This window comes from Cyanistes caeruleus, unplaced genomic scaffold (assembly GCF_971803275.1).
Source record: "Cyanistes caeruleus unplaced genomic scaffold, bCyaCae1.hap1.1 HAP1_SCAFFOLD_69, whole genome shotgun sequence".
NCBI classification, from domain to species: Eukaryota; Metazoa; Chordata; class Aves; order Passeriformes; family Paridae; genus Cyanistes; species Cyanistes caeruleus.
Window position 1 is genome coordinate 1,748,492 of NW_028255886.1, and position 22,048 is coordinate 1,770,539.

Genomic DNA, 22,048 nt, shown 5'->3' on the forward strand with positions numbered 1-22,048 from the left:
ACTTTCTCTGCGACTCCACAGCTGTGATAGCCCCAGTTTTCCCCTCTCTGTGACATCACTGCAGTGGCAGACTCAGGTTTCCTCTATCTGTGACATCACACCAATGAGGGACCCAGTTTCTCCTCTCCGTGACATCACTGCACTGACAACTCTAATTTATGCCTCTCGGTGACACCACAGCACTCACAGATCCATTACGCCTCTCTCTGTGACATCACATCTGAGAGAGGCCCAATTTTCGCCTCCCTGTGACATCACAGCACTGACAACTCTAATTTGCGCCTCTCTGTGACACCACAGTAGTGGCTGCCTCAATTTTCCCCTCTCTGTGACATCACACTTAGGACAGCCTCAAATTCATCCCCTTTGGAACACCGCAGCAGTGACAGACATGCTTTCCCCTCTCTCTGACATCACAGCAGTGACAGGCCAAAACTACTCCTCTCTGTGACACCAGAGCAGCGGCAGCCTCAGTATTCTCCTCTCTGTGACATCACACCAATGAGGGAGCCAGTTAAAGGTCTCTGTGACATTACTGCAGTGACAACTCTAAATTACGCCTGTCTGTGACACCACAGTGGTGACAGACGCATTATTCCCCTCTCTGGGACATCACAATCATGACAGAACCAATTTAAAACTCTCTGTGATACCACAGCCCGAACAACCCCAATTCCATTCCCTGTGTGGCAACAGACAAGTCATAGCACCTCTGTAAATTTCTCTGTCACTGCACAACAGTGATCACTCCAGTTTTCCCCTCTCTGTGACACCACAGCACTGACAGACTCAGGTTTCTTCTATCTGTGACATCACAGCCATGGCAGCCTTAATTTCAGCTCTGATGGAACACCACAGCACTGACAGACCCATTATTTCCCGCTCTGTGACATCACAGAACAGACAGAACCAATTAAAACCTCTCTGACATACCATAGGCATGACAACCCCAATTCCATCTCCTTTGTGGCAACAGACAAGTCATAACACCTGTGTTACTTTCTCTGAGACTCCACAGCTGTGATAGCCCCAGTTTTCCCTTCTCTGTGACATCACAACTGTGGGAACCCCAATTTACGCCTGCCTGTGACAGCACAGCAGTCAAAGATGCACTTTCCACCCATTATGACATCACAGCACTGACAGGCCAAATTTCACCCTTGCTGTCACCCCACAGATTGAACAAGCCCAACTTACACTTATCTGTAACATTTACAGCGGTGATAGTGCCACTTTTCTCCTCTCTGTGACATGATATCAAAGACAAGTCAGAATTCATCCCCTCTGATAAGCCACAGCAGTGAAAGCCTCAGTTTTCTCCTCTCGGTGAGATCACTGCAATGGCAAGTCCAGTTTACACCTCTCTGCGACACCACAGTGGTGACAGACGCATTATTCCCCTCTCTGGGACATCACAGTCATGACAGAACCAATTTAAATCTCTCTGTGATACCACAGCCCTAACAACCCCAATTCCATTCCCTGTGTGGCAACAGACAAGTCATAGCACCTGTGTAACTTTCACTGCACAACAGTGATCAGCCCCAGTTTTCCCCTCTCTGTGACACCACAGCAGGGACAGACTCAGGTTTCCTCTATCTGTGACATCGCAGCCACGGCAGCCTTAATTTCAGCCCCAAAGGAACACCACAGCAGTGACAGACCCATAATTCCCCTCTCCGTGACATCACAGAAGAAACAGAACCGATTAAAACCTCCCTTTGATATCATAGCCATGACAACCCCAATTCCATCTCCTTTGTGGCAACAGACAAGTCATAGCACCTGTGATACTTTCTCTGCGACTCCACAGCTGTGATAGCCCCAGTTTTCCCCTCTCTGTGACATCACTGCAGTGGCAGACTCAGGTTTCCTCTATCTGTGACATCACACCAATGAGGGACCCAGTTTCTCCTCTCCGTGACATCACTGCACTGACAACTCTAATTTATGCCTCTCGGTGACACCACAGCACTCACAGATCCATTACGCCTCTCTCTGTGACATCACATCTGAGAGAGGCCCAATTTTCGCCTCCCTGTGACATCACAGCACTGACAACTCTAATTTACGCCTCTCTGTGACACCACAGTAGTGGCTGCCTCAATTTTCCCCTCTCTGTGACATCACACTTAGGACAGCCTCAAATTCATCCCCTTTGGAACACCGCAGCAGTGACAGACACGCTTTCCCCTCTCTCTGACATCTCAGCAGTGACAGGCCAAAACTACTCCTCTCTGTGACACCAGAGCAGCGGCAGCCTCAGTATTCTCCTCTCTGTGACATCACACCAATGAGGGAGCCAGTTAAAGGTCTCTGTGACATTACTGCAGTGACAACTCTAAATTACGCCTGTCTGTTACACCACAGTGGTGACAGACGCATTATTCCCCTCTCTGGGACATCACAATCATGACAGAACCAATTTAAAACTCTCTGTGATACCACAGCCCGAACAACCCCAATTCTATTCCCTGTGTGGCAACAGACAAGTCATAGCACCTCTGTAAATTTTTCTGTCACTGCACAACAGTGATCAATCCAGATTTCCCCTCTCTGTGACACCACAGCAGTGACAGACTCAGGTTTCTTCTATCTGTGACATCACAGCCATGGCAGCCTTAATTTCAGCTCTGATGGAACGCCACAGCACTGACAGACCCATAATTCCCCTCTCCGTGACATCACAGAACAGACAGAACCAATTAAAACCTCTCTGACATACCATAGGCATGACAACCCCAATTCCATCTCCTTTGTGGCAACAGACAAGTCATAACACCTGTGTTACTTTCTCTGAGACTCCACAGCTGTGATAGCCCCAGTTTTCCCTTCTCTGTGACATCACAACTGTGGGAACCCCAATTTACGCCTGCCTGTGACAGCACAGCAGTCAAAGATGCACTTTCCACCCATTATGACATCACAGCACTGACAGGCCAAATTTCACCCTTGCTGTCACCCCACAGATTGAACAAGCCCAACTTACACTTATCTGTAACATTTACAGCGGTGATAGTGCCACTTTTCTCCTCTCTGTGACATGATATCAAAGACAAGTCAGAATTCATCCCCTCTGATAAGCCACAGCAGTGAAAGCCTCAGTTTTCTCCTCTCGGTGAGATCACTGCAATGACAAGTCCAGTTTACACCTCTCTGCGACACCACAGTGGTGACAGACGCATTATTCCCCTCTCTGGGACATCACAGTCATGACAGAACCAATTTAAATCTCTCTGTGATACCACAGCCCTAACAACCCCAATTCCATTCCCTGTGTGGCAACAGACAAGTCATAGCACCTGCGTAACTTTCACTGCACAACAGTGATCAGCCCCAGTTTTCCCCTCTCTGTGACACCACAGCAGGGATAGACTCAGGTTTCCTCTATCTGTGACATCGCAGCCACGGCAGCCTTAATTTCAGCCCCAAAGGAACACCACAGCAGTGACAGACCCATAATTCCCCTCTCCGTGACATCACAGAAGAAACAGAACCGATTAAAACCTCCCTTTGATATCATAGCCATGACAACCCCAATTCCATCTCCTTTGTGGCAACAGACAAGTCATAGCACCTGTGATACTTTCTCTGCGACTCCACAGCTGTGATAGCCCCAGCTTTCCCCTCTCTGTGACATCACTGCAGTGGCAGACTCAGGTTTCCTCTATCTGTGACATCACACCAATGAGGGACCCAGTTTCTCCTCTCCGTGACATCACTGCACTGACAACTCTAATTTATGCCTCTCGGTGACACCACAGCACTCACAGATCCATTACGCCTCTCTCTGTGACATCACATCTGAGAGAGGCCCAATTTTCGCCTCCCTGTGACATCACAGCACTGACAACTCTAATTTACGCCTCTCTGTGACACCACAGTAGTGGCTGCCTCAATTTTCCCCTCTCTGTGACATCACACTTAGGACAGCCTCAAATTCATCCCCTTTGGAACACCGCAGCAGTGACAGACACGCTTTCCCCTCTCTCTGACATCTCAGCAGTGACAGGCCAAAACTACTCCTCTCTGTGACACCAGAGCAGCGGCAGCCTCAGTATTCTCCTCTCTGTGACATCACACCAATGAGGGAGCCAGTTAAAGGTCTCTGTGACATTACTGCAGTGACAACTCTAAATTACGCCTGTCTGTGACACCACAGTGGTGACAGACGCATTATTCCCCTCTCTGGGACATCACAATCATGACAGAACCAATTTAAAACTCTCTGTGATACCACAGCCCGAACAACCCCAATTCTATTCCCTGTGTGGCAACAGACAAGTCATAGCACCTCTGTAAATTTTTCTGTCACTGCACAACAGTGATCAATCCAGATTTCCCCTCTCTGTGACACCACAGCACTGACAGACTCAGGTTTCTTCTATCTGTGACATCACAGCCATGGCAGCCTTAATTTCAGCTCTGATGGAACGCCACAGCACTGACAGACCCATAATTCCCCTCTCCATGACATCACAGAACAGACAGAACCAATTAAAACCTCTCTGACATACCATAGGCATGACAACCCCAATTCCATCTCCTTTGTGGCAACAGACAAGTCATAACACCTGTGTTACTTTCTCTGAGACTCCACAGCTGTGATAGCCCCAGTTTTCCCCTCTCTGTGACATCACAACTGTGGGAACCCCAATTTACGCCTGCCTGTGACAGCACAGCAGTCAAAGATGCACTTTCCACCCATTATGACATCACAGCACTGACAGGCCAAATTTCACCCTTGCTGTCACCCCACAGATTGAACAAGCCCAACTTACACTTATCTGTAACATTTACAGTGGTGATAGTGCCACTTTTCTCCTCTCTGTGACATGATATCAAAGACAAGTCAGAATTCATCCCCTCTGATAAGCCACAGCAGTGAAAGCCTCAGTTTTCTCCTCTCGGTGAGATCACTGCAATGACAAGTCCAGTTTACACCTCTCTGCAACACCACAGTGGTGACAGACGCATTATTCCCCTCTCTGGGACATCACAGTCATGACAGAACCAATTTAAATCTCTCTGTGATACCACAGCCCTAACAACCCCAATTCCATTCCCTGTGTGGCAACAGACAAGTCATAGCACCTGCGTAACTTTCACTGCACAACAGTGATCAGCCCCAGTTTTCCCCTCTCTGTGACACCACAGCAGGGATAGACTCAGGTTTCCTCTATCTGTGACATCGCAGCCACGGCAGCCTTAATTTCAGCCCCAAAGGAACACCACAGCAGTGACAGACCCATAATTCCCCTCTCCGTGACATCACAGAAGAAACAGAACCGATTAAAACCTCCCTTTGATATCATAGCCATGACAACCCCAATTCCATCTCCTTTGTGGCAACAGACAAATCATAGCACCTGTGATACTTTCTCTGCGACTCCACAGCTGTGATAGCCCCAGTTTTCCCCTCTCTGTGACATCACTGCAGTGGCAGACTCAGGTTTCCTCTATCTGTGACATCACACCAATGAGGGACCCAGTTTCTCCTCTCCGTGACATCACTGCACTGACAACTCTAATTTATGCCTCTCGGTGACACCACAGCACTCACAGATCCATTACGCCTCTCTCTGTGACATCGCATCTGAGAGAGGCCCAATTTTCGCCTCCCTGTGACATCACAGCACTGACAACTCTAATTTACGCCTCTCTGTGACACCACAGTAGTGGCTGCCTCAATTTTCCCCTCTCTGAGACATCACACTTAGGACAGCCTCAAATTCATCCCCTTTGGAACACCGCAGCAGTGACAGACACGCTTTCCCCTCTCTCTGACATCTCAGCAGTGACAGGCCAAAACTACTCCTCTCTGTGACACCAGAGCAGCGGCAGCCTCAGTATTCTCCTCTCTGTGACATCACACCAATGAGGGAGCCAGTTAAAGGTCTCTGTGACATTACTGCAGTGACAACTCTAAATTACGCCTGTCTGTTACACCACTGTGGTGACAGACGCATTATTCCCCTCTCTGGGACATCACAATCATGACAGAACCAATTTAAAACTCTCTGTGATACCACAGCCCGAACAACCCCAATTCTATTCCCTGTGTGGCAACAGACAAGTCATAGCACCTCTGTAAATTTTTCTGTCACTGCACAACAGTGATCAATCCAGATTTCCCCTCTCTGTGACACCACAGCACTGACAGACTCAGGTTTCTTCTATCTGTGACATCACAGCCATGGCAGCCTTAATTTCAGCTCTGATGGAACGCCACAGCACTGACAGACCCATAATTCCCCTCTCCGTGACATCACAGAACAGACAGAACCAATTAAAACCTCTCTGACATACCATAGGCATGACAACCCCAATTCCATCTCCTTTGTGGCAACAGACAAGTCATAACACCTGTGTTACTTTCTCTGAGACTCCACAGCTGTGATAGCCCCAGTTTTCCCCTCTCTGTGACATCACAACTGTGGGAACCCCAATTTACGCCTGCCTGTGACAGCACAGCAGTCAAAGATGCACTTTCCACCCATTATGACATCACAGCACTGACAGGCCAAATTTCACCCTTGCTGTCACCCCACAGATTGAACAAGCCCAACTTACACTTATCTGTAACATTTACAGCGGTGATAGTGCCACTTTTCTCCTCTCTGTGACATGATATCAAAGACAAGTCAGAATTCATCCCCTCTGATAAGCCACAGCAGTGAAAGCCTCAGTTTTCTCCTCTCGGTGAGATCACTGCAATGACAAGTCCAGTTTACACCTCTCTGCGACACCACAGTGGTGACAGACGCATTATTCCCCTCTCTGGGACATCACAGTCATGACAGAACCAATTTAAATCTCTCTGTGATACCACAGCCCTAACAACCCCAATTCCATTCCCTGTGTGGCAACAGACAAGTCATAGCACCTGTGTAACTTTCACTGCACAACAGTGATCAGCCCCAGTTTTCCCCTCTCTGTGACACCACAGCAGGGATAGACTCAGGTTTCCTCTATCTGTGACATCGCAGCCACGGCAGCCTTAATTTCAGCCCCAAAGGAACACCACAGCAGTGACAGACCCATAATTCCCCTCTCCGTGACATCACAGAAGAAACAGAACCGATTAAAACCTCCCTTTGATATCATAGCCATGACAACCCCAATTCCATCTCCTTTGTGGCAACAGACAAGTCATAGCACCTGTGATACTTTCTCTGCGACTCCACAGCTGTGATAGCCCCAGTTTTCCCCTCTCTGTGACATCACTGCAGTGGCAGACTCAGGTTTCCTCTATCTGTGACATCACACCAATGAGGGACCCAGTTTCTCCTCTCCGTGACATCACTGCACTGACAACTCTAATTTATGCCTCTCGGTGACACCACAGCACTCACAGATCCATTACGCCTCTCTCTGTGACATCACATCTGAGAGAGGCCCAATTTTCGCCTCCCTGTGACATCACAGCACTGACAACTCTAATTTACGCCTCTCTGTGACACCACAGTAGTGGCTGCCTCAATTTTCCCCTCTCTGTGACATCACACTTAGGACAGCCTCAAATTCATCCCCTTTGGAACACCGCAGCAGTGACAGACACGCTTTCCCCTCTCTCTGACATCTCAGCAGTGACAGGCCAAAACTACTCCTCTCTGTGACACCAGAGCAGCGGCAGCCTCAGTATTCTCCTCTCTGTGACATCACACCAATGAGGGAGCCAGTTAAAGGTCTCTGTGACATTACTGCAGTGACAACTCTAAATTACGCCTGTCTGTTACACCACAGTGGTGACAGACGCATTATTCCCCTCTCTGGGACATCACAATCATGACAGAACCAATTTAAAACTCTCTGTGATACCACAGCCCGAACAACCCCAATTCTATTCCCTGTGTGGCAACAGACAAGTCATAGCACCTCTGTAAATTTTTCTGTCACTGCACAACAGTGATCAATCCAGATTTCCCCTCTCTGTGACACCACAGCACTGACAGACTCAGGTTTCTTCTATCTGTGACATCACAGCCATGGCAGCCTTAATTTCAGCTCTGATGGAACGCCACAGCACTGACAGACCCATAATTCCCCTCTCCATGACATCACAGAACAGACAGAACCAATTAAAACCTCTCTGACATACCATAGGCATGACAACCCCAATTCCATCTCCTTTGTGGCAACAGACAAGTCATAACACCTGTGTTACTTTCTCTGAGACTCCACAGCTGTGATAGCCCCAGTTTTCCCTTCTCTGTGACATCACAACTGTGGGAACCCCAATTTACGCCTGCCTGTGACAGCACAGCAGTCAAAGATGCACTTTCCACCCATTATGACATCACAGCACTGACAGGCCAAATTTCACCCTTGCTGTCACCCCACAGATTGAACAAGCCCAACTTACACTTATCTGTAACATTTACAGCGGTGATAGTGCCACTTTTCTCCTCTCTGTGACATGATATCAAAGACAAGTCAGAATTCATCCCCTCTGATAAGCCACAGCAGTGAAAGCCTCAGTTTTCTCCTCTCGGTGAGATCACTGCAATGACAAGTCCAGTTTACACCTCTCTGCGACACCACAGTGGTGACAGACGCATTATTCCCCTCTCTGGGACATCACAGTCATGACAGAACCAATTTAAATCTCTCTGTGATACCACAGCCCTAACAACCCCAATTCCATTCCCTGTGTGGCAACAGACAAGTCATAGCACCTGTGTAACTTTCACTGCACAACAGTGATCAGCCCCAGTTTTCCCCTCTCTGTGACACCACAGCAGGGACAGACTCAGGTTTCCTCTATCTGTGACATCACAGCCACGGCAGCCTTAATTTCAGCCCCAAAGGAACACCACAGCAGTGACAGACCCATAATTCCCCTCTCCGTGACATCACAGAAGAAACAGAACCGATTAAAACCTCCCTTTGATATCATAGCCATGACAACCCCAATTCCATCTCCTTTGTGGCAACAGACAAGTCATAGCACCTGTGATACTTTCTCTGCGACTCCACAGCTGTGATAGCCCCAGTTTTCCCCTCTCTGTGACATCACTGCAGTGGCAGACTCAGGTTTCCTCTATCTGTGACATCACACCAATGAGGGACCCAGTTTCTCCTCTCCGTGACATCACTGCACTGACAACTCTAATTTATGCCTCTCGGTGACACCACAGCACTCACAGATCCATTACGCCTCTCTCTGTGACATCACATCTGAGAGAGGCCCAATTTTCGCCTCCCTGTGACATCACAGCACTGACAACTCTAATTTACGCCTCTCTGTGACACCACAGTAGTGGCTGCCTCAATTTTCCCCTCTCTGTGACATCACACTTAGGACAGCCTCAAATTCATCCCCTTTGGAACACCGCAGCAGTGACAGACACGCTTTCCCCTCTCTCTGACATCTCAGCAGTGACAGGCCAAAACTACTCCTCTCTGTGACACCAGAGCAGCGGCAGCCTCAGTATTCTCCTCTCTGTGACATCACACCAATGAGGGAGCCAGTTAAAGGTCTCTGTGACATTACTGCAGTGACAACTCTAAATTACGCCTGTCTGTTACACCACAGTGGTGACAGACGCATTATTCCCCTCTCTGGGACATCACAATCATGACAGAACCAATTTAAAACTCTCTGTGATACCACAGCCCGAACAACCCCAATTCTATTCCCTGTGTGGCAACAGACAAGTCATAGCACCTCTGTAAATTTTTCTGTCACTGCACAACAGTGATCAATCCAGATTTCCCCTCTCTGTGACACCACAGCACTGACAGACTCAGGTTTCTTCTATCTGTGACATCACAGCCATGGCAGCCTTAATTTCAGCTCTGATGGAACGCCACAGCACTGACAGACCCATAATTCCCCTCTCCGTGACATCACAGAACAGACAGAACCAATTAAAACCTCTCTGAGATACCATAGGCATGACAACCCCAATTCCATCTCCTTTGTGGCAACAGACAAGTCATAACACCTGTGTTACTTTCTCTGAGACTCCACAGCTGTGATAGCCCCAGTTTTCCCTTCTCTGTGACATCACAACTGTGGGAACCCCAATTTACGCCTGCCTGTGACAGCACAGCAGTCAAAGATGCACTTTCCACCCATTATGACATCACAGCACTGACAGGCCAAATTTCACCCTTGCTGTCACCCCACAGATTGAACAAGCCCAACTTACACTTATCTGTAACATTTACAGCGGTGATAGTGCCACTTTTCTCCTCTCTGTGACATGATATCAAAGACAAGTCAGAATTCATCCCCTCTGATAAGCCACAGCAGTGAAAGCCTCAGTTTTCTCCTCTCGGTGAGATCACTGCAATGACAAGTCCAGTTTACACCTCTCTGCGACACCACAGTGGTGACAGACGCATTATTCCCCTCTCTGGGACATCACAGTCATGACAGAACCAATTTAAATCTCTCTGTGATACCACAGCCCGAACAACCCCAATTCCATTCCCTGTGTGGCAACAGACAAGTCATAGCACCTGTGTAATTTTCACTGCACAACAGTGATCAGCCCCAGTTTTCCCCTCTCTGTGACACCACAGCAGTGACAGACTCAGGTTTCCTCTATCTGTGACATCACAGCCACGGCAGCCTTAATTTCAGCCCCAAAGGAACACCACAGCAGTGACAGACCCATAATTCCCCTCTCCGTGACATCACAGAAGAGACAGAACCGATTAAAACCTCCCTTTGATATCATAGCCATGACAACCCCAATTCCATCTCCTTTGTGGCAACAGACAAGTCATAGCACCTGTGATGTTAAGAATAATATGTTACAGTTGTTGTTTGTAAACTCCTTACTTACCTTGTACCCCGGTCCCAGGATATTGTTAAGAATAATACGTTCCAGTTGCTGTTTGTAAATTCCTTACTTACCTTGTACCCCTGTCCCAGGTTTACTTACCTTGTACCCCTGTCGCAAATTGCTGTACCCCATATTTCTTGTTCCTTGTTCAGCCAGGCCCTGCCCCCTCTCCCAAGTTGCTGTACCCTGTGTTTCTTGTTCTGTGTTCAGCCAGGCACTGCCCCCACTGCTCCTAGACTCCCACATGGCAACACTGTACCCCTGCCCCAAGTTGCTGTACAGCCCTGAGGAGGAAGATGACATACTGACTTTTATGCAAACGAGAGACACCAGAGACTTAGGGGATGCACCCAGACTGGAAAAAACCCCAAAACAACAAGCCACGCAAAAGGGAAGGAATAGAACCAGCACCATCTAACAAGGAAGACCCAGAGGAGTCCCCTGACTTCTTTCCTGAGGCCGACATAACCTCGAGGAGACTCGACTGGGATGACGGTCTAGACTACGAGCTCTAAAGAACGAGTCTTCCTGGGGACTCCCGTGAGGAAGGAAGGCCCAGCTCTGCCCTAGTGACAGAGCTGCACGGATCCTCCTCTTCTGCGGTGTCCAGTGGGAGCAGTGGCGGTGTGCGCGACCCCTCGGGCCCCCACCCCAGAGCTGTCCTGCTTAATAAAGGCCATTTTAAAAGGAGCTGGTCTCCTGGTCCGTTTATCACAGCTTGGGGGCTCGTCCGGGATAGCCACGCCCTGAAGAGGACCAGGGACGGGACGGCCGTCCACCCTATTGGGCCTCCGGGGGACAGCTGGCTATACCGGACTCAGAAGAACAGCCTGGGATCGACATCGGAGAAGAGCGCTGGATTGGGTAAGCCACCGGTGGCGGGAGTAGGAGGCGAGTGAGTGGATGTGTGAGTGAGACGGGGGCTGGCAGCTCAGACCCCCGGGGCGAGTGTGGACTGCCCAGTACCGCGGTTCCGGACTCCCGCGAGGGGGCCGGCTGGGAACGGCAGGAAGTGAAAGAGGCTCACTTGGGCCCAGAGAAACGAGTGAGGCGTCTCCTGGGGATAAAAGCCCCCCCTCTGAGTGCACAGAGGGTACCTAAGAGAGTGAGTGGCGCACATAGGGGTAGGCCCCTCTACTGAAAAGGGCTAAACGGCCTAGGCTGCTCCGGGCGTGTGGAAGGCCTAGGTGAGTGAGAGTCACACGCAGGCAATCTAGGTAACTCCCGGGGTGGTGTGTGGGGGTTCCTAGGTTCGGTGTGAGTGAACACACCCCCCCCGCTTGGGTACTCAGACGACCTGACCGGGGAATTGGAATTGGGGATCCCCAGGCCCTACCGGCACCAGGCGGTCAGCGAAGGGCCCTTGCTTCCCAGGGTCTGTGACACAGGACGTGCTGAAAGGCTCTAGTTGTCGCAGCTCAGTCTCGGCTCAGGGGGTTCCTGAGAAGGGAGGTCGTTAACCTGCTGCCAGAGAGCACAGGGGCAGGTATTCTGCGCGGGCGGGTGAGGCAGCTAGAGTAATACACTCACGCATCCCTTAGCCGAAGCCATTCCCTGGTGGGCGGAGCGGCTAGGAGGCAAGGGGGAATTCTCCCACCACTCACTTACAGTCAGCCCTCGCGCAGAAGCTATTCTCACTGGGGAAGGGGGATAGTCAGGGAGCAGAGGGGCAGGGGGTTCCGGGGTGAGCCCTGCTGACCAAATCTTGTGGACGGCACTGAGACAGGGACGGGGGAAGGTCCCAGGAGCGTCTAGTGCTAGGGTCCCCTCGACATCGACCCAGGAGTGCTCATAGTCTTCGCTGGCAAGGGGGTCAGGGAGGCGAGGCGCGAGGGGAACGGGATTGGGATGTAGGGAGGGGCAAGCGGAACCTGCAAGCCCCGCTGGGACCTAACCCCCGGGGCAAGCGGAGACTGCAAGCCCCAGAAAATTCAAAGTGTGAGTGGAAGGCCGGCCGAGTGTAAGAAAGGGTGTGGATTCTTGTGTGAGAAGATTGAGTGTACTCCCTAGTGTGAAAGGAGAGAGTAAGTTCCTAGAGTGTGAGTTTTTGTTGAGGTTTGAAAGGTCAGTTGTCTGTCATTAGAAATTTTTAGTTTGAGTAGGAGCACCTTTATAAAGTTTAATTTAAGTAAGAGCCAGTTTTAAGTTGGTTAGAAGTTGTGTTGTCTGTCAGTTCCAGTTTTATTCAGGAAAAGGCACCGTAAGTTTTAAGTGAAGATCCAGAGATAGGAGGAGCAATGGGACAGTGTTTAAGTAAGAGAGTAGGTCCCAAGAGGAATGAAGAGGCCACCAGAACCATTCTCCCCGATAGCCCACTAGGGCAAATGTTAAATTGCTGGGATGCACAAGAGGCCACCAAGGGCCTAGACCGGATCAAGATGATCCATTACTGTATAGAGGTCTGGCCCAAACTAGAGATACAAGGACAGTGGCCTTGGTATGGTACTAAAGATCCTTGGATGTGCTCCCAACTGTACCAGCATCTGAAAACCAGAAGAGGCTCGAGCCCAGAAGAGATCAGTTATGCAGCCTTGTGGCTGAAACAAAGAGGAGACACAGAGATGGTGAAAGTATGTAAGTTGAAGGAAGAGAAGGGGGAAGGGAAAGAAAGTAAGAAGCAAGAAAAAGAAGCTAGCGAAACAGGTAGTAAATGGGACCCCCTAGATCATCTACCCCCTCCTCCTACATACCCAACAGCACCCCAGACTTCTTCACCCAATTCCCCGACCTTTTCCCCTTCTGCATCACCCTCACAAAACCCTTGTACACCCAATTCAAACCCTTTCCACCCAAACCAATCCCCCTCTACATCTTCAGCTTCCTCTACTATCCTGATACCCTTTTCCTCAACCCCACCACCGTTGGTGGCCCCAGTCCTTTCTAATCTACTTCCTACCTCCCCCTTACCTCCAGAAACCCCTACATCAGACCAAGTTTCTTCTCCCTCGCCTAGTACTGTCCCTTTGCCCCCTTCCAACTGGGAGCTGAGTACCCCCAAATTTAATACCAATCCTCCTCCTCCTAACAACCAGCAGCTCCCTAAGACTCCCACCTTTAGTCAAGAACAAGATTTTGGAGATGGACCCTACTGTCACACACGATCTAAGACAACTAAGCTCCTTCCCCTGAGAGAAGTCCCTATGGGAGGAGTAGCTGGAGGGGTAGGGTTTGTCAATGCCCCATTGACAGCTTCAGAAGTCCGGGGATTCAAGAAAGAGCTAGGGAACTTAGTTGAAGGCCCAGTAGGGATAGCCAACCAGGTAGACCAGTTCCTGGGTCCAAATACTTACACCTGGGGGGAGTTAAACTCTATTTTAAACATCTTATTTAACCCTGAAGAGGTAGCCATGATCCGTACTGCGGGGATACGAATCTGGGAAAGGGAGAATAGATCAGGACTCCCAGGAGAGTATAAACTCCCACAAGTAGATCCAGGGTGGGATCCTAACAGGGAGGAGGGAAGGCGGAACATGAGGGACTACAGGTCCCTAATAGTGAAGGGTATTAAGGAATCAGTTCCCCGGGGTAATAACACAAAAGTAGCCTTTGATGGGGACCCAGGAGAAGGACGAGACTCCAGCCACCTGGTTGAATAGGTTGAGGAGAAATTTTCAGCTGTATTCAAACATAGACCCTGACAGCCCTGAGGGCCAGGTGTTATTAAAAGTGCAGTTTGTGACTAAGTCCTGGCCTGATATCAGGAGGAAGCTTGAAAAACTAGAGGACTGGCAAGAAAAGGGGATCAATGAGCTATTAAAAGAAGCTCTAAAAGTCTACTTGAGGAGAGAAGAGGAGAAGACGAAGACAAGGACAAAGCTCATGGTGGCGGTGGCCCGGGAGATTGTTAGGGCAGACAAGGATCAGACAGATAGGAATCAACAAAGTGATGGAAAGCCAAAGTCCCAGTTTGAGGGATAGGAAGAAATCGGTTATGTCTCCATGGACCAACCCTAGGAACTCTCGAGTGAGTGGGAGGTGTTACTACTGTGGAGAGACTGGACATCTCAAAAGAGACTGCAAGAAATTATCCCTGGATGAGGAAATAGCTAGAGAGCAGGATGTCATGGAGAAAATCTTAAGGGGAGAGGAAAGTCGTGATTAGGGGTGTCAGGGGCTATATGTAATAGGGGACCCGATGAAACACCGAGAAGAGCCCCTGGTAAACCTTGACGTAGGTCCCCAGAGTGAGGAAGTTGAATTTTTAGCAGACACGGGAGCAGACCGTTCAAGTTTGAACAAGCTCCCAACTGGAATGTTTTTAAGCAACAAAGTTTGTGAAGTGTCAGGAGCTGAGGGAAAACCCTTCATGGCTCCTGTGATAAAAAATGTTGAAGTGAAAGGAAATTCTCGGCAGTGCTATGCAGACTTTGTGTACCTACCAGACTTAGAGACTAATTTGCTGGGAAGAGACTTGCAGGTACAACTGGGAGTGGGAGTAATACCAGTGAACGGAAAAATGGTGGTCCATATGATGAAGCTAACAACCAAAGATATAGAAGAGATTAACTCTGAGGTTTGGGCGGAAGAAGGGAAGTTTGGATATTTAGATATTTCCCCAATAAAGATTGAAATCCAGAAGAAAACCCCTCCTATCAGGATCAGGCAGTACCCAATGTCCCTAGAGAGCAGAAAAGGATTGGCCCCTGCCCTGCTGGCAGAAGGCATTTTAGAGCCATGCATGTCCCCCCATAACACCCCGATTTTGGCTGTTAAAAAAGCAGAAGGGAAGTACCGGTTAGTCCAAGACCTGAGGGAAGTGAATAAGAGGACTGTTACCAGGCACCCCGTGGTGTCGAATCCATACACTCTCCTGAGTCAAGTACCCAATGAACATGCTTGGTTCACAGTTATCGATCTAAAGGATGCATTCTGGGCATGTCCCCTAGCAGAAGAATGCCGTGATTGGTTTGCCTTTGAATGGGAATATCCTGAAAAGAAAACAACAGCTAAGGTGGACTCGGTTGCCTCAAGGCTTTACAGAGTCTCTGAACCTTTTTGGGCAAGCGTTAGAAGAATTACTGAGCCAATTTGATCCCGAAGGTGACATCCAAATTTTACAATATGTTGATGATCTCTTGATATCAGGGGAAGATCAAGACAGGGTAAGAAAAACCAGTGTGCGGCTGTTAAATTTCTTGGGGACCAAGGGATTAAGGGTGTCCCGGAATAAATTACAGTTTGTAGAGCCCAAAGTCATTTACTTGGGACACATAATAAGACAAGGCAGTAAGGAACTGAGCCCAGAGAGAGTATCAGGCATTCTAGCCATACCTGCACCAAAAACAAAGAGAGACATAAGAAAACTCTTAGGCCTTTTTATGGATAGAACAATATACCCAGAGCATCAAGTTTCTTTATGAAAAGCTGGTTGATTGTGAACCCCTAAAGTGGACAGCTGAAGATGAAGCGCAATTAAATCAGCTAAAGGTTAAGCTGTCCACAGCACCAGTTTTGAGCCTGCCTGACTTAAAGAAAGAATTTGATTTGTTTGTCAACTCTGAAGAAGGGACTGCATATGGGGTTCTGACCCAGGAATGGGGAGGATGTCGTAAGCCCATAGCCTATCTATCCAAACTGCTGGACCCAGTAGCTCATGGGTGGCCCACCTGCGTGCAATCAATAGCTGCTGCTGCCATTTTAATAGAAGAGGCCCAAAAGCTAACCCTACAGGGTAAGATCGGAGTCCACACACCACATGATTTAAAAACAATCTTGAGCCGAAAGGCTCAGCAGTGGCTGACAGATGCCAGGATATTAAAATATGAAGTCATCCTAATGGATACTAGCAATTTGGAGCTAGTAACCTCCAAGGGCCTGAACCTGGCACAATTTTTGTCAGGGGAGCCTCTGCCTGAATTAGAACATGACTGCTTAGAATTGGTAAATCTCCAAACCAAAGTGAGGGAGGATCTGGAAGATGTACCCCTGCCCTATGGGAAGGTACTATTTACTGATGGCTCCTCCAGGGTGGTGGAGGGGAAAAGATATTCAGGGTATGCAGTGGTCATAGAGGTAGGGGAAGGAAAACTAGAGGTCCTAGAAAAAGGGAGACTACCCCCCAGTTGGTCAGCTCAGTGCTGTGAGGTTCATGCTCTAAAGAGGGGTCTGGACTTGCTAGAGAGAGAAAAAGGAACCATCTATACAGATTCAAAGTATGCCTTTGGGATAGTCCATACCTTTGGTAAGATCTGGGAGGAGAGAGGCTACCTGAACTCCAAAGGGAAGAACCTGGCACATGAAGGGCTGATTAAATCAGTATTAGAGTCCTTGACCAAACCCACAGAGATTGCAGTGGTCCACATGAAGGGGCATCAGAAGGGAGACTCCTTAGAAAGCAGAGGGAACCGACTTGCTGACCAAGCAGCTAAAGAAGTGGCCTTAGATCCAAAGGAATCAGTGAAAGTTTTTAAACTGGATGAGGTAGTAACTGAAGAGGACGGAAAGAAGGAACCAATATTTACCAAGAAAGAGTGGGAAGTAATAAAAAAATTAGAACTGCCTCAAGGGGAACAAGGGGAATGGTTAACCTCAGGTGGGCGAAAGTTTCTGAACAAGGCCTTAGCCCGGAAAATATTAAATGAGATACATGAACTGACTCATTGGAGAACCCAAGGGTTGTGTGATCATTTTCTGAGGGAAAACCTATGCTTGGGAGTTTATGATCTAGCAAAGGCCATAACAAAGGGGTGTGTAATATGTCAGAAGGTAAACCAGAAAGTAATGAGAAAGGCTGAACCTGGGGGAAGAGAGTTAGCCATGAGACCATTCCAGAGTGTGCAAGTAGACTTCACAGAAATGCCTCCTATACAAGGATATAAACACCTATTGGTGATAGTTGACCATCTAACCCATTGGGTAGAGGCATTCCCCACAAAAAAAGAGACAGCAGAAGAAGTCGCCCGGGTAATACTGGAAAGTATTATCCCCAGATATGGGCTAGTGAATACCATTGACTCAGATAGGGGATCCCATTTCACCTCCTAAGCCTTACAGGCCATTGTAAAGGCTCTAGGAATAAAGTGGAGACTGCACACTCCATGGCACCCCCAGAGTTCGGGTCAGGTGGAACGTATGAACAAGACATTGAAAAATGTGTTAACAAAACTAATAGCTGAGACCCAGATGAACTGGTTAAAGTGTTTGCCTCTCGCCCTCCTGAGAATCAGAACCAGGCCACGATCTGACCTTGGTGCCTCCCCATATGAAATGATGTTTGGGCTCCCCTTTCTAATGACCCCTTACAGCACTGGAGATTACATAGAAGGGGAAGAAATAGCTAAAAAGTACCTAGAGACAATTGGAAGGACCCTAAATAACCTAAGAAAGAGAGGATATCTCCCCCAAACCTTCCCACTTGACACAAACATCCACCAGATCAATCCGGGGGATTGGGTATTGATTAAATCCTGGAAAGACACCCCCTTAACCCCGAAATTTGAAGGTCCCTTCCAGGTTCTGCTGGTGACCCACGCTGCTATTTGGACCCAAGAAAAGGGGTGGACTCATGTCTCACGTGTAAAAGGACCGGTATCGCCTCCTCCTGACTGCGGACAAGGCACAGAAAAATCCCCCACTAATTCTCCCAAGTGGACTGCCATTACAGATCCTACCAGTCTAAGAGTGACTCTTACGAGGCAGCCAGAAACAGACTGAGAGAGAAAGAATATAAACAAAGACTGCAGAACTCTGCTGAGTGAGTTGGTTTAAGTGGGAGTGTTCTTAAAGTTTTTGTGGTTGTTGCTGTAAAATATTTTGATGTTAGCAAAGTTGGTTGAATGATAAACCCCACCCATTAACTTCTCCCACAGGACATTCTCCAAAAAGGCAACTAAATTAAAGAAGGTGGGAGGAAAAGGACCATACCATCTCTCCTGATCCCCCAAAAAACCTAAGAGGCAAGACCGGGTGAGGCTAACAGGGAAGGTGAGCCATGAAGCTCCCTAAAACAAAACTAGCTCATACCGGTCTCTTAGGTGGACTGATGTTGGTCCAGCTGGTGAGCATTGGGATAGGGGACAGTGGAGAAGCATGTACAAAGTGCCACTATCCCCTATATGATGGAGAGGATCTAGGATCACTGATGAGGGTCCACACAAACATCAATCCCACCTGTTTTGATCACACCAAATTGGAAACCTGTCAGGAGGAAGGAAAGACATATTGGATTACTAGAAATACTGCCTCATTTAGGCAACGTCTGCTTGGAGAATGCCCTGTAGGAGAATCCTGGCTCTGCTTTGAACAGGAGGGACTGAATGATGTAATAAAAGAAAAACAATTGAAGATAAGGAAAGGTGATCTGGATGAAACACGAGGTAAGAACCTATTCATTGACCTGATGGAGAGAATCAGCAGAGAGTTAAACTTAACCAATTGTTGGGTATGTGGGAACACCCAGATGTCAGATATTTGGCCCTGGGAAGGGATCAGCCTGGCACCTTTAGACATTCTAAGGTGGAAATTAACTGAGCGGAAACCCCAGACAGGGAACAGGGGACGGGAACAATGGGATCTGAAAGCAAGAGTGATTGGGGAAGAATGCATTAAAAGGACAGGAAGAAGATACAAAACCCCTGTGGGAAAAATGGCCTGCAAAAGATACCTGACAGTGAAAGACTCAGGTAGCAGGTGGATCCCCCAAGAACCAAACAGGTATTGGGCCACTGGGAGAAAGGAAAGGGGGTGTATTTATCATGAGGGGTACAAACTGTATGAGTGCGCAGAAAAAGGAATAAACCCTTTTTGGGGGTTAAGAGAACTCTCAAAATACTGGGAACATCCTACAGACACACAGGACACTTTCTGGAAGGCCCCTGAGTATTTATTTTGGATTTGTGGGAGCACTGCATATACCCACCTCCCAGGGGATTGGGCAGGAAGCTGCACAATAGGGATAATAAAGCCTGCTTTTTTCCTCCTACCTAAGAAATCAGGGTCATACTTGGGAGTCCCCTTGTATGATGACTTAAAAAAAGGCAGTCGAAAGAGGAGGCATGTAATGGACCTAGGAAGCAATCAGAAATGGAAGGGGAAGATCTGGACCCCTGAAGAAATAATTAAGACATATGGACCGGCCACGTGGGCCCAGGATGGATCCTGGGGGTATCGTACCCCAGTCTATATGTTAAACCGAATCATCCGTCTCCAGGCAGTATTAGAAGTGGTGTCAAACAGAACTGCCCTTGCTTTAGACCACATTAGCACACAATTAGCACAAACCAGGGCTGTAGTCTATCAGATTCGGCTGGCGGTGGACTACCTATTGGCAGATGAAGGAGGCATTTGTGGAAAGTTTAATTCCTCTGAATGTTGCCTGGAGATAGATGATAAGAGTGAGGTAATCAAAAACATCTCAAAAGAAATACGAAAGATAGCTTATGTGGGCACCCAGGAATGGACTCCTCTGGTGAACTCAGACTGGTGGAATGACCTTTGGTCCTTCAAAAGAGGGTGGTGGAAAAAAATAGTCTTTATTGCTGTCTGTGCATTTGCAAGTTTCTTGTTCCTGCCCTGTTTAATCCCCTGCCTAATCAAGACAGTGACTACCACAGTACAAGCAAGCATCCAGATCCCTGAAATAAAAGATAAGAAGCAGGCCAGGATCATGTTAATGGAGACTCAAAGTCAGGATCGAGAGCACAAAACTGCCAGGGAAATATATGAGCAATATCGAGAATTAAGAGATAAATATTCCCAAGAGCCAGAAGTTAATGGTTGATGCGGGCTAGAGCCCGATCAAAATATAAGAGGGGGGATATTGTTAAGAATAATATGTTACAGTTGCTGTTTGTAAACTCCTTACTTACCTTGCACCCCTGTCCCAGGTTTACTTACCTTGTACCCCTGTCACAAATTGCTGTACCCCATATTTTTGTTCCTTGTTCAGCCAGGCCCTGCCCCCTCTCCCAAGTTGCTGTACCCTGTGTTTCTTGTTCTGTGTTCAGCCAGGCACTGCCCCCACTGCTCCTAGACTCCCACATGGCAACACTGTACCCCTGCCCCGAGTTGCTGTACAGCCCTGAGGAGGAAGATGACATACTGACTTTTATGCAAACGAGAGAGACCAGAGACTTAGGGGATGCACCCAGACTGGAAAAAACCCCAAAACAACGAGCCACGCAAAAGGGAAGGAATAGAACCAGCACCATCTAACAAGGAAGACCCAGAGGAATCCCCTGACTTCTTTCCAGAGGCCGACATAACCTCGAGGAGACTCGACTGGGATGACGGTCTAGACTACGAGCTCTAAAGAACGAGTCTTCCTGGGGACTCCCGTGAGGAAGGAAGGCCCAGCTCTGCCCTAGTGACAGAGCTGCACGGATCCTCCTCTTCTGCGGTGTCCAGTGGGAGCAGTGGCGGTGTGCGCGACCCCTCGGGCCCCCACCCCAGAGCTGTCCTGCTTAATAAAGGCCATTTTAAAAGGAGCTGGTCTCCTGGTCCGTTTATCACAGCTTGGGGGCTCGTCCGGGATAGCCACGCCCTGAAGAGGACCAGGGACGGGACGGCCGTCCACCCTATTGGGCCTCCGGGGGACAGCTGGCTATACCGGACTCAGAAGAACAGCCTGGGATCGACATCGGAGAAGAGCGCTGGATTGGGTAAGCCACCGGTGGCGGGAGTAGGAGGCGAGTGAGTGGATGTGTGAGTGAGACGGGGGCTGGCAGCTCAGACCCCCGGGGCGAGTGTGGACTGCCCAGTACCGCGGTTCCGGACTCCCGCGAGGGGGCCGGCTGGGAACGGCAGGAAGTGAAAGAGGCTCACTTGGGCCCAGAGAAACGAGTGAGGCGTCTCCTGGGGATAAAAGCCCCCCCTCTGAGTGCACAGAGGGTACCTAAGAGAGTGAGTGGCGCACATAGGGGTAGGCCCCTCTACTGAAAAGGGCTAAACGGCCTAGGCTGCTCCGGGCGTGTGGAAGGCCTAGGTGAGTGAGAGTCACACGCAGGCAATCTAGGTAACTCCCGGGGTGGTGTGTGGGGGTTCCTAGGTTCGGTGTGAGTGAACACACCCCCCCCGCTTGGGTACTCAGACGACCTGACCGGGGAATTGGAATTGGGGATCCCCAGGCCCTACCGGCACCAGGCGGTCAGCGAAGGGCCCTTGCTTCCCAGGGTCTGTGACACAGGACGTGCTGAAAGGCTCTAGTTGTCGCAGCTCAGTCTCGGCTCAGGGGGTTCCTGAGAAGGGAGGTCGTTAACCTGCTGCCAGAGAGCACAGGGGCAGGTATTCTGCGCGGGCGGGTGAGGCAGCTA